This window comes from Cetorhinus maximus, unplaced genomic scaffold (assembly GCF_964194155.1).
Source record: "Cetorhinus maximus unplaced genomic scaffold, sCetMax3.hap1.1 HAP1_SCAFFOLD_1165, whole genome shotgun sequence".
Taxonomy (NCBI): domain Eukaryota; kingdom Metazoa; phylum Chordata; class Chondrichthyes; order Lamniformes; family Cetorhinidae; genus Cetorhinus; species Cetorhinus maximus.
The window spans coordinates 38,584-46,487 of record NW_027597107.1 but is presented as its reverse complement, the minus strand read 5'-3'; the positions used below and the strand labels follow the sequence as shown (position 1 = coordinate 46,487).

The 7,904-nt window shown below is 49.0% G+C and overlaps 1 pseudogene; it reads left to right on the top strand.

Annotated features, from left to right (window-relative positions):
- Positions 1-1,054: 1,054 nt before the first annotated feature.
- LOC144675815 (U2 spliceosomal RNA) lies at positions 1,055-1,232 on the top strand (annotated as a pseudogene).
- The last annotated feature ends 6,672 nt before the right edge of the window (positions 1,233-7,904 follow it).

Here is a 7,904-nt window from a genome sequence, read left to right as displayed (position 1 = left end):
CCAACATCGCCCTCATACTGATGGCCACCTTTGTGTGTGGCTGCATCAAGCGGTGCGTAGACCCTCAGTACGCAAACACCAAGTGTCACTACGTGCTGAGGTTCTACCTGTCCCCGGTGTTGCGAAGGATGGGTCTGGCCACGCTGCCGCGGAACGCTCCAAGTAGTTGGACCGTGCCGTACCACCTGTCCCTGGTGGAAAAATTTATGCAGAAAAACACCTTTGACCACAAGTCCATCAGGCAGTGGTCAGCACGTAACGTCCTAGAGGCCCTGAGGGAAAAGGAGAGGGTGGACCCTGTGGGATGGTTCCCCGAGCAGACTGTCAAAGTCATTTGGCAGAATGCCTCATCGCCAGAACTTTCCAACAAGCACCAAGACGTAGCTTGGCTGGTGGTGAGAAAGGCCCTCCCCGTCAGATCCTTCCTACACGCCAGGAGTCTCACCCCCTCTGCACGTTGCCCTCGAGGTGGCTGTGGTGGGGAAGAGACCGTTGTTCACCTCCTTGTGGATTGTGCCTTTGCAAAGAAAGTCTGGAGAGAGATGCAGTGGTTGCTGTCGAGGTTCATCCCGAGCAGTTCTGTGACACAGGACTCTGTGCTCTACGGGCTGTTCCCAGGGACACACACCGAGACAAACATCGACTGCAGCTGGAGGATCATCAACTCGGTGAAAGACGCGCTTTGGTCTGCCCGAAACTTGTTGGTCTTCCAGCACAAAGAGTTGTCCCCGACCGATTGTTGCGGACTGGCACAATCCAAAGTCCAGGACTACGTGCTGAGGGACGCACTAAAGCTTGGGGCAGCTGCCGCAAAGGCGCAATGGGGAAGGGTCGCTGTCTAAGACCTTTCTACCACAGCGCACCGAGAGACTGGGAACTGTTTAGAGCCCCTCGGGCTGTACAGATCAAAATGAAGGGCTGTAAATGATTGTAATATTGTTTGTACTGATGCACCTGGTGATACATTTTGTAAAAGTTTAACCTGGATTGTAAGCTTGTAATGTTGTTTTTGAAATGGTTTTGAATGTGATTGAAGATTTTTTATGAATAAAGCATATTTTTACAAAAAAAAAAAAAAATCTGTTCTTATCAGTTTAATATCTGATACGTCCCTTATCTGGGGACCATATATTAAATTGATTTTTGGAGCAGGGAGATGGAATAGGGGCTTGCTCCGTCCACTCCACGCATCGACCCGGTATTGCAGTATCTCTGGGAATGGTGCACCACCCCTTTCCAGGGGATTTTCAATGCTAAAAATAGTTTTCTTACAAACATCTGCTTTCTTTACTTTTCAACATGCACATCTTTCAAAACACAACTTTCTTTCTTTCTCATCGCCAAGGTAAATCGTGGGAAGAGCGAGGCCATGTTCTTTGGGAACTGGGCTGACCGATCCTTTGTCCCCTTCACTGTCAGGGCTGACGGCCTGAAGGTGCTGGGGATATGGTTCGGAGGGACCGGGGCATGCGTTAGAAACTGGAAGGAGCGAGTGGCTATGGTGAAAAGGAAACTGGGCATGTGGGAGCGACGCTTCCTCTCCGTTGCGGGTAAGAACCTGGTCATCAGGTGTGAGGCACTCTCGCTGTTGCTGTACATGGCGCAGGTCTGGCCCATTCCAGACTGCTGCGCGACGGCAATCACCCGAGCCATCTTCCGCTTTATCTGGAGGTCGAAAATGGATCGTGTCCGCAGGGACGCGCTGTATAAGCCTCTAGATAAAGGGGGAATAAACGTGCCCAACATCGCCCTCACACTGATGGCCACCTTTGTGTGCGGCTGTATCAAGCTGTGCGTAGACCCTCGGTACGCAAACACCAGGTGTCACTACGTGCTGAGGTTCTACCTGTCCCCGGTTTAGCGAAGGATGGGTGTGGCCACGCTGCCGCGGAACGCTCCAAGTAGTTGGACCGTGCCGTACCACCTGTCCCTGGTGGAAAACTTTATGCAGAAAAACACCTTTGACCCCAAGTCCATCAGGCAGTGGTCGGCACGTAACGTCCTATAGGCCCTGCGGGGAAAGGAGATGGTGGATCCTGTGCGATGTTTCCCCGAGCAGACTGTCAAAGTCGTTTGGCAGAATGCCTCGTCTCCAGAACTTTCCAACAAGCACCAAGACGTAGCTTGGCTGGTGGTGAGAAATGCCCTCCCCGTCAGATCCTTCCTGAAGTCTCACCCTCTCTGCATGTTGACCTCGAGGTGGCTGTCGTGGGGACGAGACCGTTGTTCACCTCTTTGTGGAATGTGCGTTTGCAAAGAAGGTCTGCAGAGAGTTGCCGTGGTTTTTGTCGCGGTTCATCCCAAGCAGTTCTGTGACACAGGTCTCTGTGCTCTACGTGTTGATCCCAGGGACAGGGACGCACATCGAGACAAGCAGGTGGAGGATCATCTACTCGGTGAAAGACGCTCTTTGGTCTGCCCGAAACTTGTTGGTCTTCCAGTGCGATGAGTTGTCCCCAGCAGAGTGTTGCAGACTGGCTGGCACATTCCAAGGCCGAGGACTACGTGCTGAGGGACGCACTAAAGCTTGGGGCAGCCGCCACAAATGCGCAGTGGGGAACGGTCGCTGTCTAAGACCTTTCAGCCATAGTGCACCGAGGGACTGGGAAAGGTATGGACCCCTCGGCCTGAAAGACTCACATTGAATGTATGCGGTGAATATTACATTTATCACAATTGTATTGAAGCACCTCAGAGTGCAACATGATCTATGTAGATAACTTGAATACTATTGCACTGTCTGACTGCCTGTAATGAGCATGTTGAAATGTCTGTAATGTTCATTGATCGTATTGAAGCGTCGCAGGGTGCGACATGATCTATTTGAAAAACTGGAATATGATTGCACTTTTTGCGATGGCCATTTTGAAATGTTTTGTAATGTTCTTTCAGATATTTTATGGATAAGGTATATTTTTCCACAAAAAAACGACAACAGTTACAAAGAAAACCAACAGCAGCAACAACAGCTCTTCTCCACAGTCTGAATTAGAATTTCAGAGTCAGAAAACAGAGCAAAAAAACACGCAGCGTCCTGAAATGACAAACCTGAAATGAAAGTGTACTTAGTGTATCAAGCCTTTAAACTGCATTGCTGAAAACTCCTTCCTGCCTGCTAGTGCAACAAGATGCTGCAAAGTATATTACACAGCGAATCAGGCCTTCAGTCGTCTTGACTTGTGCAGCTCCAGTGACTTCAGGCCTCCAAAAGCAGGCCAGTATTTGAAAGGGCTCCTCTTGACAAGTGTAAGACCCTGATCAAACTAAATATTTTAATTTTCTTAACCAGTGAGATTGAACGAACCGTGATGCATGTCCAAGACAAAATAGAATATAAAGCAATGTAAAGTAAATTAATAACAAATTGAGAAAGTAAATATGGAACACAAAATATTTTAAAACTAGGGCACAGGTTAAAAACATGATCCTAATTTCTGTTGAACTGAATGAGGCGAGTCATTACAGTGCGTGACCGATTTGTTTAAGTGTGCGGGCCCATTAAACTTTTTGCACAGCCGCGCAAATTTAAAGGGGCTTATGTGGCGGTGTGTCTGTGAGGAAACCTCTCCTCATATCTTGTATCCCACTGTGAAATCGTCTTCAGCTCCCAAATTGCACTCAGACAATGTGCTACATTTGCATATTGTGCAGGAGTCGGGGGAGGGGTCATGGGGCTGCCCCTTGTCTCTGTACTTGAAATGGCAGCCAGGCAGCAACTGTAGTGCTTCCTCAAATCCAACCTGAAGAAAAGGCAAGACATGTTGGGTGCTGAGAGGGAGAAGCATTGCCACTTTAGGTTCTACTTGGATTTTACTGAGGTAAAAGGTGATTGAAAAAGTCAAGCCTTTCTCCCCTAGCAGTTACCACTGAGGACAGAAATAATACCGAGCGCTGATCTATCACTGAGCACTGAGGCCGGCCAAGGGGAGGCATCTGAAAGCTGCAGAGAGAGCAAGAAGCCAGGATGGACGACTGAGAATACTGGCTGAGATAGACAGCAAAAACTGTGACACAAGCTCAGGTAAGCGTGGTGTTTTGCAGTTCAAGTTCATCACTTTGTGACAGTATAGGTATTTTTCACTTTCCTAGGATAAGGCTGTTCCCTTTCTAGAAGTTAGAAACAGCCGTGCAGATGTATTTTCTGCGCTCCTTTGCTTGCCTGCTGAATAGGACTGATGGGAGGGGAAAAGGTGATTAAAAGAGAGCCGACATCATTGCAGGCTGGCAGATGGTGTGCTGTGCTGTGCACGCAGGTGGTTTTGTTGTTTGGCTTGTGTGTGACTTCTGGTTGAAGCTGAAAGATTTCTAAAATTTTGAAGGAAATAATCTTCGAGAAGGGGAGAAACATTTTCAACATTTTAACAGGATCTAAGGCTGTTCGCTGTGTCGTACCTGTACTTATCCTTGCTGCCACCTGCCTTCTCACTGCTGATCATCATCTTGTGTTATTATAATGATATAATGCATTGGACTTATTTACTGTGACTTCATAACATGACACATTTCCCTTCTGGTGATGTCATGCTGACATCCCGTAAAGGAAATAGACCAACAGTCAGCCCAAAAGAAGGCCCAATGCCAAGCAAAGGAAGCCCATAAACGAGGATGCTAGACAGCTCGTACAAAAGAAAGCAGGGCATCAGGAAACAACTCAACAGCAGCTGACGTAGTACTCTCCAGGTTCAGTGCAGGAGAAGCACTGGAATCAGTAAAAAGTAATGCCCCTACATGTCTGAACATACAACTTAGGAGCAGGAGTAGGCCACTGGGCCCCAAGAGCCTGCTCCACTACTCAGAAGATCATGGCTGATCCGATTGTAACCTCAACCCCACATTCCTGCCTACCAGCGATAACCTTCCAACCCCGCCTTGTTAATCTATCCAGCTCTGTCTTGAAAATATTCAAAGACTCTGTTTCCACCACCTTTCGAGGAAGAGAGTTCCAAGGACTCTCTACACTCTGGGAGAAACGCTGCTGACTTTGCCTTCCCTGTAGATGTGGAAGGACTTTAGCTGCATACCTGGTCAGCTGGCAAGCTCCACAGACCGATCGGCGCAGGCTTGGAGGACCGAAGGGCCTGTTCCTGTGCTGTACTTTTTTTTCTTCTTTGTTCTTTGACTGCTCAAGCTGAAAGCAAAGACAAAAATACAGCAGGCCTCGATCGAAGAACTCCTCTGCGCTGTGAGCTAGTTGCTCACACGGAAACTCAGCTACAAAGACTCATGGATTGTCTCTCATGCCTGTCACGTGTTCTCCCTTGTGACTGAGTGTTTCTCGAAATTTTCCATTACCTGCCAGTTACACGACACATCTAGCGCAACCGTAGACAGCGACCTTTCTCCATTACGCCTTTGCCCCAAACTTTAGTGCGTCCCTCAGCACGTAGTCCTGGACCTTGGAATGTGCCAACTCTTTGCAATGGAAGACCAACAAGTTTCGGACAGCCAAAGAGTGTCTTTCACCGAGTGGATCCTCCGGCGGTAGTTGATGTTTGTCTCGGCGTGTGTCCCTGGGAACAGCCCCTGGAGCACAGAGTCCATACCTGTGTCACGGAACTGCTCGGGATGCACCTCGACAAGAACCACGGCCACTCTCTTCAGAGTTCTGGTGATGAGGCATTCTGCCAAATGACCCTGACGGTCTGTTCGGCGAACCGTCCGCCGGAATCCACCATCTCCTTTTCCCGCAGGGCCTCTAGGGTGATACGTGCTAACCACTGCCTGATGGACTTGCGGACAAAGGTGTTTCTCTGCATAAGTTTTTCCACACGGGGCAGGTGATACGGCACTTGGAGCGTTCCGCGGCAGGGTGGCCAGACCCATCCTTCGCAACACCAGGGACAGGTAGAACCTCAGCACGTAGTGACGCTTGGTGTTTGGGTCTACACACAGCTTGATACTGCCATACACAAAGGTGGCCATCAGGATGAGGGTGATGTTGGGCATGTTTTTTCCCCCTTCATCCAGAGTTTTTTTACATCATGTCCCTGCAAACAGGATCCACTTTTGACCTCCAGATAAAGCGGAAGATGGCTGGCGTGATCGCCACAGCGCAGGAGTGAGGAATGGGCCAGACCCGCGCCACGTACAGCAACACCGAGAGTGCCTCACACCTGATGAGCAGGTTCTTACCCGCAACGGAGAGGGAGCTTTGCTCCCACATGCCCAGTTCTTTTCTCACCATAGCTACTCGCTCCTTCCGGTTTCTAACGCATGCCCTGGTCCCTCCGAACCATATCCCCAGTAGCTTCAGGCAGTCTGACCTGCTGGTGAAAGGGACAAAGCTTAGTTCAGTTCCCAGAGGACACGGCCTCGCTCTTGCCACGATTTACCCTTGGCACCTGAGGCCGGTTCGAAGTGGTCGCAGGTGTCGATCAGTCTGCGCACCGATGTGTGAAAAGTGGGGAGTTGACCGTACTACCGCATCACCACACTGTCCCAGGTCCAATAGCATGGCGGAATGTATATACTGTAAAGTCCTTACTTATGAAATGTCAGCAAAGTAAACAAGGCTTGTGACGGCCTGTCACAATGCTACACCTTAGAGCGACAGCGCTCAGTGCAACCACTCCTTCACCAGCAGAATTACAGTGCGAACAACCCTTCCCAGTCATCATTTGTCGATGCATCCAGGAGTAAGTGATGCATTCGCTGAAGGTGAAGGTGAAGGACGCACATGAGCAAAGAATCACCCAACTTAAACATTGGACAAAAGGTATGACTACAACACCCAACCGATGGAACATGAAATCCGGCCGAAATCAGCAGCATGTCCAGAACCATGATCATATCAAATACGAGCACCCATTGTGAAGAAACCGATGGCGAATCAGGGAAGTACCAGAACAAGAAACACCAAGTAACCCCATCGCAAGCAGAACGCGATCTAAGACACGATCCCAGCGCAACACTCCTACAGACAACCAGAATTGTGAGAACGTACAGCAATCTCAAACCAACTTCACAGTATCAACGAAGCACCATTCCGTTCCAGAGACTCATAAGGTGATCACTTTGTACAATTGTAGGTTCAAAGACAGAAGAGCAATTTGTGGTAATGTAAATAGTTCTTATTATTTAATGGTACAGCCTGGAGTTGTTGTGGTATACCTTTAAGGAGCGTATCTAAAATTGCTGTGCAGCACCAGGCAGGGTGTGACGTATATGCTCATGTATAATTCTCGGGCCGATGATAGGAGCTGTCCTAGAGACCCAGATATTGTTGTATATATTTCATCTCTTCAAATCAAAGAATTGAGTTCGCAATCCTCTTTGTGTCGTCGGTGTGTTTGTGTCAGGTGGAAAACACAACATGGAGGACCCCCATTTAAGGTGAATGGCAAAAGAACCAAGGCGACATGAGGAGAAACCTTCTTGCGCAGCGAGTGGTTAGAATCTGCAATGCACTGCCTGAGAGTGTGCTGGGGGCACTTTCAAGAGTGGCTTTCAAAAGAGAATCGGATAATTGATTATCTGAAGAGAAAATATTTGCAGGGCTACGGGGAAAAGGCAGGTGAGTGGCACTAGGGGAGTTGCTCTTGCAGAGAGCTAGCACAGACACGACAGGCCGAATGGCCTCCTTTTGTGCTCTAACCAATCTAGGATTCGATGTTCTCCCTCCACTTGGACCCCTCCCTCTGGATTTTTGCCTTCTCTTGATCTTTTCATTGAGAACTGTCGGCGTGACATTAGCCGTCTCAATTTCTCTGCTCCTCTCACCCATTCTAATCTGTCTCTCTCTGAACTCACTGCACTCCGTTCTCTCAGGTCCAACCCCAACATTGTCATCAAACCCGCTGACAAGGGTGGTACTGTTGTTGTCTGGCGCATTGACCTCTACCTCGCGGAGGCTGAGCGTCAACTCGCAGACGTTTCCTCCTACCTCTCCCTGGACCATGACCCCA